Source organism: Haliotis rufescens, unplaced genomic scaffold, assembly GCF_023055435.1.
Source record: "Haliotis rufescens isolate VD_foot unplaced genomic scaffold, xgHalRufe1.0.p SCAF_50, whole genome shotgun sequence".
Taxonomy (NCBI): Eukaryota; Metazoa; Mollusca; class Gastropoda; order Lepetellida; family Haliotidae; genus Haliotis; species Haliotis rufescens.
In genome coordinates, this window is record NW_025964224.1 from 615673 (window position 1) to 627920 (window position 12248).

Sequence of the window (12248 nt, forward strand, 5' to 3'; positions counted from 1 at the left end):
AAACATATTTTGACAAATTCTCGATTAAAAAATTCTGGAATGGCAAATATATGGTCTAGATTGTATGGATTCAGTCGTTAAACATGTAACTATCGTTCGGAATACCCTGTGTTAAAGTTTTCGAGATTGCATGATTAGAAATCACATTCCGACTGTCACTTTCATGATCTGGTAAGCGACGCTCTGATTGATCGGATGAAAGGTCGTTCTGACGTGACCCCTAATGGGATGTCCTCAGATCTTTGTTTAGCGGTAGCGAGAAATAAGATCTGTTTTTAATGCGATTGTATATAAGTCTACAGGAGGGCGGTTGGAGGGATTTTATGTCCCGGCTTGCGTCTTGTCTACTTGCCACGTGCGGATAGGATACCTATGTAAAAACGCAAATTCCTGCCAGCTTCCAACATTCAACAGCAAACCTCTGCCCAATTCGTGAGCGCTCTGACATATTATAGGGCCTGTGACGTGTGGGTTCATTCACCTTCTTGACCCATTGTATTGCCTGCTTTCATTGTAAACCTAAGCGTTCCAGTAGAAATTGTTGACTATAGTTTAATCCTGTGTGGTCATTTACCGATTTACTTTCTGATTTATGGGTTCACCTCTGTTCTTCAATTTGGAAATCATGGTGTCACAGAATATTGACAGATGTTGCCATGAGCGACTGTCAGCTCATGGAATTGAAAGAACCACTTCATTTAAATGCGAGTGACACAAGATGGACTCGTTTCTACATCAATACGGCGTCACTGAAAGCCCCGGGAAGGAGAGGGGGATGCGTGGCCCAGTAGACAAAGGCCACACAATTCGCTGTGTATGAATGAATGAATGAATGAATGAATGAATCCAAAGATTTACAAAATCTTTGTTATTCTTAGAGCGAATGCATGGTGCTAGTAATTACATAAATTAAAATGATGTAGACTACGGTTAAAACGAACACGCTTATAACGAACTGACGGATATAACGAACTTACTCTTTTGTCCCGACTATTTGCTGTAGTTATGCTAAATATATGCTTATAACGAACTACGGTTATAACGAACTAAAATTAGTAGTCCCTTTGAGTTCGTTATAACCGTAGTTTACTGTAGGTGCATTATTAACACAAGATATATACTTTCGCAAGTTATATAATCGTCAAATACGCAAACTAATATCAACTTAAATAATTTGACGGCTTTCAAAATTTATTTTTTGTAGAAGGTGACCTTTGTGTATGTTGCTAGATAATTTATGCAAATATATTTTTCCGATATTGCTTGAGGAAACATTGTTTATTAATAATTTTAAGGTCCGTCCACTTTCTCATTTGCACATGCCACTTAAGCAGTGATCTGCTTAATATTAATCTTCCCGAGGCAAGAGATTTAACTGACTTTAAAAGTCCAGTTTCCGAACTAGGCTGGAATTCCTGGGCTCTATCGTAGCGCCGCCAGTGGCTATTACGAGTCATGTCCCTTCTAAGCCTCTCCTTTAGACCAATCAGATTCCATCTCTCGTATCACTTGCATTTGCTTCAAACAAAACAGTGGCGCCCAGTCAAGACGATCTGATCGATAATCATGGTCTATGTTGTGATAAAAACGGGTCTTACATCGCGCAATGCGTGAGCACCTTGATTTAAAACATGAAAAGATTGGGAAAATATCTGTTGGCGGAGCACATGCTTTGCAAATCCGGCAATCGACCGAAATCTGCATGACAGTTTACGAACCGGATTTCGATTTCGTTGCACGATTTTGGTTTGATTATGCATAGACTTGTTAGTCCAGCCAAAATGTAACTCCATAATACCAGCCTAGTTCGGCAAGGGTGGAAACTGGACTTTTATAGTCAGTTAACTAACTTGCCACGAGAAGATGCTCAATATTATAATGTAGTCAACAATGTTCTGTTATTGTGAAACAGATAAGTGTCAAGTTCCAAACTGCTGATGTCTATTTAGATTAATGCTCAGTCTCCAAAAATATATAATAATGGAAACAAAAAACTCCATTTAAATTGAAGAGGAGCCCCAGTGAGATAGGAGATTCAGAGATGAACCTAAGAAAATCTAGACTTGCTTCATACAGACCTTTTGCATTATAGAAAGGGCTGAGCGAAAGAGATAAATGATATGGTTCAGGGACTTTGAGACATATTTGTGTTTATTCTATGGATATCTATATCTAGACTGCCACCCAAACCGATCCAAACGGGGCCCGAAAGCTTATTGTATGCTATATAGTCGTATGGAAGTGGACCGACCAGAATTATACTTTCGATTGAGCACGATTGTGTTCTTACATTTACTTATAAGTCAGGAAAATGACTTATAAAGAGAATTGTTGACATTAATTATAAAAGTTTTTAGATACTGTAAGTGCTACTCATTGTTCCATGTCATCTCATATACATATCACATATACATTAGTACCTGTTACCGTTATAGAGTCATCCTCTCATATAACCTTTTATTGTTCATAGTCGAACGTACGCAATATCGCTGATACAGATATCATGTATTTGAATGTTAACACTAAAGACAAGCATACGTCATTACTTGTTCAGAGACGATATAACACTTATACACGTTTATTAGTAACTTTTAACAGTTGTACTCTTCATTTAATAACTTTGTTTTCACAATACACATGTAGCACTACCCGACTAATCTGTCACACATAATTATGGGGCAGTTTTCAGTCTTATAATGACTTACTCTGGTGTTCCTGATGGAAGCTTATTGGCTAGGGTGTTATACCTTGTTTTTCTGGTAATCCTGTTATAGATTTATTCTTATTTAATGACAACCTGTTTTCTGGGTCACATTCCGTTATAATCCATAACAATTAAGATGAACATTCAGTTCCCCATACAAGTAAGTGAATGAGTGTGTTGTAACGCCACGGCCAGTCAAAGGCCAATGTTGTGCGGTTTGATGACACACTTCTACCAGGTCGAACATTGTGGATCCTCATGTAATCCGCTCTGTGGATATTCAAGGTGACGAAAAGGCCCCCGTGTACCTGGGAATCTTGTCAGTATAACCACACGCAGCACTGGCTACGTAATGAGAATAATAGTTCAAATGCTAATCCATCTCCAAATACCGTCCCGCTGAAGATGACTCTTCTTCATGTTAAATCTGCCCTACCCCCCACCCCCACCCCCACCCGGATCCTACTTATTTTGTGGATACCATAAACATAAATCAAAGTTTCGTTTGAGCTAGCATAAATATCATAAAATAAGTAGCAAGTCTATGCTCATAGTTCCCTCTATTGGTCCCACATATAATGTTCTTCAAAAATACTGTAAATCATGAAATTAACGCAATAATGAGTCACCACATTAATGCGAGTATAGAACCCTGACCTAAATTGCGTCATGAAATTTGTGAGAGTAGCCTTGCAAAAAACACTGTAGACTCACAATTCCATCATTAGTATTGGCTGATAACAAGTGATGTAATTCGGTCGAACGTCTCTTTCAACTGTTCATCGCATCTCCATTAATGTATGTTAACTAGTTAATATGTTCATGGGCTTCTTCACTTAATGTAAAGTGTGCAGGACTACTTCAGTTAAGGATTATTGTAACATATTTTAAAACAATTACGATATTATTGTCATTATTATTCTTTCAGATTATTACAAACAAAAGTTATTATGTTTTCATATTAAACATGGAGAGAGGTATGGAGTTTATGGTGATTATTTTTTAACATTGGCATTGTTAACATAATTCTTAATTCTTACTTATAATATATTTTGTTTGTTTATTGTTTAATGCCGCACTCAGCAACCTAAGGGTATTACAACATACACACATTTAAGTTCATTTGTATTATTAAGTCTGTATTATTTTGCAATAGTTACAGAGACTAAGCATATACAAGATTTCATATATCATATATCATGACTCTATTGTACGTCGAAGACAACGATGTGTATGTACTGTGTTGTTGGTTAGACATGGATACGTCATCAGAAAGCAATGAGTAATTGACATATATTTGATGAAATGAAATAGAACAAAGCGGGATTTATTTCACGACATTGTTCTATCATGACGCCCTTTCTTGAGATTCGAACATGCACTCGCAACTTGATGACGTCGTAAATTTGACAACGTTATTATTTAGAAGGAAGTGTCCAGTGAGTTGTTCCCCTTAGATGTAGCTGGGCAACGTAGATAAACGCAATGCCCGAACAATCACATCCGAAAGTGAGAGCGATATGACAATCGGTATTGCAAGAAAAGGTACAGATAATCGACGTGAAAATTGTGGGAATGTGCGGGAAAGACCAAATTCACCCATTTGAAATAATTATAAAAAATGGTACTATTTATCTTTTAATATATATTGAAACAAGGTTGGGTTAATCACAAACATATTTGAATGTATACAACATCTATACTTACTTTATATCTTTAATGAGATGATTTGATTATTTCTCAATAAAAGGCTGATTTCATTGAACTATTAACAGAGCTCATCCCATATGCATGTATGAAAGGACATTTATATATTTCAGCACATTTTGATGTACAATGATTAATAATTTGGCTCAGAACATTGTGTTAAAGTTGACAATAGAAAACATTATAGAGAAGATTTTTTTCGACTATCTTGACTCATTATACTTAAATGCACCAGGTTCGTATGCAGACCCTGACACAAATATATATCAAATACAGCCCGATATTTGGCAAGATGAAAAGTCTCTTGGCTCCTCTTTATTATATTTTATAACTATTATTTAACAACTGTTTTTTTCTGTAAAATATGTTCATTTCAGAGATCAGGTGTTAGTCTAGCATCAGGTCTGTGGTACGTTCACTGCAACAGTGTTGACATTAAAATGATATTTACATACATCAATATTAACAGAGGAAATGCTTAGCGTATATCTTTAAGGAAGAGTGCCGGAGTTGCTTAATACACACACACACACACACACACACACACACACACACACACACACACATATATATATATATATATATATATATATATATATATATGGATGAGTAGAGATATACCTTCTTATGATTAGTGATCATAGATGATTGTAGTAAGTGCATAAAGAAAATTGAATAAATGAGTGAGTAATCTGGTTAATACCACTTTTAGCAATGTTCAGGCATATTGCGATATTGGTTTCCCACATACAAGACGAACCATGAAATCATGACATGGATTTGGACCTGGCTTTCTGGTGTTATGTAACCACCAGTCTATACCCAAATAATTGCATGTAAAAAAAGAGTCAAAAGTACGAATAAAGGTCACGAAATTAAACTGATGTTTACAAGTGGTCACATTTTTGCGTTGTATTACAACGTTAATTAATCAGTATGTATGTGTTCTGCGCAAAAAGAATAACACAAATACATTCATAGACAGTGAATTTATAAGAAAAACGTAATTGTCTTTTGATATATAGAGATAGAAACTAGGAGAGTCTGTCCGAAGAAATCTGAGGTGAGGTGAAATGAGGTTTAACGTCGCGTCCAAGATTATTGCACTTATATAGCGACGTGCATGTACGTGTGTGTGTGTGGGTGTGGCTGCTTGTACTAGTCCGGACTGATGCCGATTTATAGTGCTAGCACACTGAGATACCATGCCGCAGTTTGACATGAATACCCCACTCAGACACAGTATACTGACTCCGAGCCGACCAGTCCTTGTTTTAGCCCCTCAATGCCGAGCGCCAGACAGGGTAACATTAAGTACCATCTTTTAACGTCTTTTGGTATGACGCGGTCGGGATCGAACCCCGGACCTTCCGCTCTCCGGGCGGACGCTCTACCACTAGACCACGGAGGCGGTCCGAAGAAATCTGAAGAAATCTAGACTAGCATGGGATCTTTTGGATACTTGTACTTCACGGTGAGGCTAAAGCTTAGTCTCTGAGGAGATATTATTTTGATAAAAGGAAATTTCAGCCTGAACCTGTTGAACATCTGGGCTTGCTTCATTTGGGACTATAGCGTTACAGCAAGGACTGCGCGGAAGGGAAAATAATGTTTCAGGCACTGAGGGACCCACCAGATACCAGTCACCACTGTTACTTCTTGTCTCTCCGAACGCAAAAAAACCATACGAAACATGTCGGAAGTGTAAATTTTTAAACCAGCTAATTTACTATTTAGATACATGTTTTAACTTTTAAGTACATGTTTTGAACTATGGACTTGTAAAAGAGGTCATCATTGAATCATATGCAGTCGAACCTATTTAATTGGCGTGTACCGATATATTATCTTTCTACTTAAACACACGTATTCTGAACATATACATATTTCATTGTTCATTATTCAAAATGTACCCGTGAAGATCCGGGTTAGAATAGGCCTTCAGCAACCCATGCTTGTAAGAGGCGACTAATAGGAACGGGTGGTCAGGCTCACTGACTTGGTTGACGCATGTCATCGTATCCCAATTGCGTAGGTCGATGCTCTTGATGTAAATAACTGGATTGTCTTGTCATAACTCCAGTATTTACAAACCAACGTCATATAGCTGGAATGCACATGTTCAAACCCCTTAACCCCTTAACTATGAATATACCCAAATGCACAGACACTGGCAGTTACATGTTCTGTGGTCAATAAACTCATTTATCGTTCTATTGCTTCTTTTTGTTGCCTTCAAGTCCATTTAACAATTGAGTTTAAAATGGAGTGCTTTGCCCAAACGCAGCCTAAAAAAGTGCAATGGACTCAGTTGCGGAAAAGTCTTGTCAAAAACATGATGCACGTGCATATCGTGGCTGGTATGGGTATAAAAGACACCCAAAACTGTTAAGCTGGCTTTCGTTATTTCGATTCATCAGCCATGCCAAGATTATCAGGAAATGAGAGACAACAAGTGATCGGATGACTGCAAGCAGGCCAGAGTGCACAGGTCGTTGCAAATGCATTCAATGTCAACGTCAGAACGATATATCATTTGCAACATCGCCACAACAACACCAACACAACCGACGACCGACCGCGTAGTGGTCGTCCTGGAGTCACTACTTCCAGACATGATCGGTTCATGATACGCCAACATCTGCAGAACCGATTCCGAATGGCCACTGAAACAGCTCGGCAAACCATTGGCAACCACCAGCGTGCCATCAGTGATCGTACAGTCCGACGTCGCCTAACTGCCAACAACATCTCGTGCCACCGTCCTGCTCGTGTACCCATCCTGAGAGATCGTCACCGACAGGCCCGACGGCAATGGGCCAGGCAGCATCAAAAATGGCGTCAACAGTAATGGAGAAGAATCCTCTTCACTGATGAAAGTCGCTACTGTGTTTCAACGGTTAATGTTAGAGTCAGGGTCTGGCGAAGGAGGGGCGAACGTTATGCTGATGCTTGATTTATGGAACGAGACCCGTGGATCGGCCCAAGCATCATGGTTTGGGTTGGACTCGGACTGAACCAGAGAGTGGGAGCTGAGGTCTTACAGAATATTGGTCCAGGCAGGGGTAATGGCATCACAGCTCTCCGCTACATTGACCAAGTCCTCAAACCCCATATCGTGCCTTTTTTGCCCGTCATCAAAACCACACTTTTCAGCAAGACAACGCCCGTCCCCACACTGCCAGAATCGCAAGGGACTTCCTCCAGCAGCACAACATCCAAATCATGCCTTGGCCTGCCCTCAGTCCGGATTTGAATCCCATTGAACACTTGTGGGATGAGATCTAACGTCGACTCAACGACATACGCCCAAGGCCGACAACTGCAGCAGAACTGCGTGTAGCGTTCCTGAGGATATGGGCCCATATCCAAATGGCCTTCATCAACAGGCTAGTCCACTCCATGTACAGGAGATGTGTGGCTGTAGTCAACGCCCGTGGTTGCCACACCAGGTACTGATTTTGAACCCCCCAGCTGTGATGTCTTCTGGTGCCTCCCCAAATTCACTATTCGCAAAAACATTCCCCAGACTGTTAATTTCATGTGGGTCAAACACTGACTTTCTCCGATGTCTTCATTTACATATATAAGCATTTGAAAATAAAGATATTTATATGATACATCCACATGACGTTTCATTTAGCTTTCAGTGTACATTTTACATTTTCCAGACTCGATCGTAGCGCAAGCAATGGCTTTTACGAGTAATGTCCCTTCTATGTCCCTCCTATTGACCAATCAGATTCCACCTCTTATATCACTTGGACTTGTTTCAAACAAAATGGCGACATCATGTCAAGACGATCCGATCGATAATACATAGATCCGACCGGGAGCCATTAAACCAATATGGCGTTATCTTGTGCCCAAAGCGCTAACGTTATTCAAGGCAAACCATTTGAGGATTTGAAAATGGCCGAATATTTTTGCGTACGTTTGTACGCACAACACTTAGAACCTGCCATTGCTGCTACCATCTATATATTAATTAAGATATATAATTTGCTGAAGTTATGTCACATTCGAGATTTCTTCCCACGCCCGATGGTGGTTTCATGTATACAATCGGCAATGTAAAGGCAAGAGAGGTTTTTTTGTACTGGAGAAGCCGGATGCATTACGAAACATAGAACGGAGAGAACTATCAGCGACAGTGAGCAAACCATGCATGTCAGTTTATTGCAGTATTGCTTATTCACAACGACAGCTATTAATGTACATTATAGCTAAACTGGATAGAATTATCATAAAAACGCCCGCATGTTATCAGAAATGAGCGGGCCACTGTAACTTGATAATGCCCTTATATTACTTGACGACGGGCCATTATCACGCCCGTTGTTAGGTGACGTCATAGGATAGGGATAGGTGACGTAACGTTCAATAGTGACGTTATCTGGTTTGTTCTATGGCGTTTCCATATTTGTTAAAGTGGGTCAGTGACATTCGTGTTGATTGCAGTAAATGTTTCAAAACCGATATTGTTGTTTCTTTTTATTTGATAACAAATTCCATAAATTTTAGCTATAATAACGGTAACGCTATTTTTCAGGGCATTATCATTTGCAGAAGCCCTCGGTCTTTTCAACTGCCCTCCTTCGTCGGGCAGTTAATGGAAGTCCTCGGGCTTCTGCAAATGATAATGCCCTGAAAAATAGCGTTACCCTTATATCAATGGGTGTACGAGCCTTACCTCGCGAAGTGCATCAAATTACATGAGCACTTTAATTAAGAACATGAAAAGATTTGCAAAATATCTGTCGACGCCCAGTTGGCGGTAAACCATTTGTAACCATTTAGGTAATTTGTTTCTCAAAATACACTTGGACCATCAAGTAACACTTGTAGTGTTTTTTGAATCGGCAAATAGTACTGAGTCATCGGGAAACAACAAATGACAAATGTTCAAACCTTTAAGTGTTATATTATAACTTTCAAATTTGATATAAAGTGGAGGATCATTGAGGAATATGTCAAATAATGTGGGAGAATAAATGTATCCTTGTCTTACCCCGATGTTGGAGTTGAAGGATTGTGAAATGTCCCTGTCAGTTTTCACTTCATAAGCGATATAGTGATGATATTATTTTTAATACATTGCTTCAAATATTAATTGATAACATCTTTGTAAGGAGTAGTGATCTGTCAACTGAATCAAAGGGCTTTTGAAAGTCTACAAAGCAACTGTATATTCTTTTCTTTTTACTTTTTGTAGAATATATTAATGTTTGATGAACAAATACATTTTGTGACGTTCGGTATCCCCTTTTAAATCAAGACTTACAGTGGTCTTCTAATAGAGTTTTTTCCATGTCTTCCATGTTTTCCGTTTTTCTTTCATTTATGAAGTTGCAAAATAGCTTACCCAAGCAGCTGCTTACTGTAAAACACCTGTAGTTGTTTGGGTCAGTCTTATCACCCTTCTCATGTAAGAATTCATTGGCATATAGCTAGCTGGAGCTGGCTAGACTTGCCTTTGTATACATTTCTAGATTGTTTTGTTTTTTTCAAATACATTTATTCCACAGTCATAGTGCATGACTAAACTCTCTGGGAAGTGACTACTATTTTAGACATTAAACAGTTCAACCAACTGGTCTATCAATGTACAATATATTGATTAATTTTTTTTTATTTCCTTATGTTATATTCGCCTGGACTTGAATTTTTTATAAAAGTCAGAATTTCATTAGCTGTTATTTGATTTTTAAGACTGTCACGTATATGAATATCTCTTTGTTTTAGTGTTGTAAATATTCTTGAAGTGGTTTGTTAGCTCCTCAGGATCAGGATGAATAAATTCTAGTATCATTTAATAGCTTCCCGAATTGGTTCCTGTCTTGATAAATAAGGGTTCCAGTTGTTCCAGCTGAGTTTGTTTACATACATGTTGTTTTGTTCTGAGTAACTTTAATATTCTTTTGTTCTGGCAAAAAGACCCCTATTATTAATTGATATATTGTTTTTGTATTGAACTCATGCTGTTTTCCCTCCATATTACGTTTTGCCTCATCAACATTCAACATTATGCCATTATTCTTTTTGGTACATGATATTTTTGCAAGGCTTTGTTTATAATTTGTTGTTTGTAAAATATCAGAGCAGGAACCAACGAGCGCTTCACGTTCACATTCAGCCTGGAGGTTTACAAAAAATTGTTCATGACAGTTTGAATATTTCAGCTAGAAGTATCATGTTCAACACATATGTGACTGTTGATATGCCAACGTTTTCTACCCCTGTAAGTAAAGGTTACATTTGTGGCCTTATAAAAATATGCTGATTATATGAAAACATATATTTAAAACACTTGATGCATAATAGAACATATCAATATTATGACTGTACTGTTAATAGACATTTTAACTTTTCATATGTGTCATTCACATTGTGAATATATCCTATAACTACCATTCACTTCCTTTGAAAAGAGCAAACCCAACTCATTGAGCCTCTTACTCTGTGCTGACCATCAGCATAAATGTAAACCATGTGGTCTAATGGAGGCTGCAGGCACTGGTTCTCTTCATGGTCCAACTATGCAGTGTGTGTGATATGGCAGGAAATGTCATATTACCTGATTTTGGTGCTAACGCTACATATTACCAAGAAGTAAATACTTGACTTCTTACAAACGGTTACGTTAGTGAGTTGCCTCGATCTATGGACACACACACACACACACACACACACACACACACACACACACACACAGAGATAAAAAAATGATTTGTTTGTACTATTTTTTTCTTATTTTAGTTTTAGTTTATTAAATTCATAATAAGAAACATTAAGTAATAAATACGTTATCACAGTATGGATCATATCCGTTTATATCACTATGTGATGTTACGCTTTTATTGCAGAAATTATAATGAATTCAAGATGTTTTCACTGCATTAGACATTCATTTGCCATTAGGGGGCACGGGTGGCCCAGTCGTCTAAGGCGCCGCGATTCGCTGTGCAGAGGTGCGTCCCTTGGGCACGCCAGAAACCTATGATTGTGGGTTCGAATCCCGGTTCGCCACGATTATGTTTCTAGGTTTGTCAGCACCATATCCGTGCCCGTGGGTTTCACCGAAGTGGTAACCGTCAGAGACCTCCCACATTAAGCTGACACGCCGCGATATTACTGGAATACTGTTAAAAGTGGCGTTAAACCAAACTCACTCACTCACTCATTTGCCATTATTTGAAATGCAATATTTCCCAACTGTTAAACTATAAATGGTAAAAAGTCAAGACTAGAATGCCTGTAACTGGCAGTGTTAAAGAAGGGAATATTAGTCCATAAGTCCAATTTATCAGATATGCACTTCAGAAGCATTATTGTATACGTCCAGGTAGATGTTTACATTGTATCTCTCAATATTTGTGGATAATTTAACAAGCATCATAAAATGAAATATTCTATCATGACGAGATAATACAGAGTATATAATAACTTTGTGCGCTTTGTGTGCTGGCGATTAATGCCTCACTCACTGAATGTACTTACTCAGAGAGTGTTATCCCAAATATAACATTTGTTACATTTGACCACTTTCTAAATGGCATTGTGTGTTTATACGAAAATTTTATTAGTTTACTGACATCGGTGCTGCCACTGATGAAGCTATGTATAGCTCGAATAAGAATTTTGAAGTGTCAATGCTTCAATGCATCGATGGCAAGTGAGGATATCATAAAGTTATTATTGGTACCACGCTGCTTTATAATAACAATCATCATCAAGTGGACTAGTATGTACATTACTTCAACGGGGACTAGTGTGTACAATGTACTACATGTATATGATAATGCACTTCGTAATATCAAATACTTATATTTTTGTG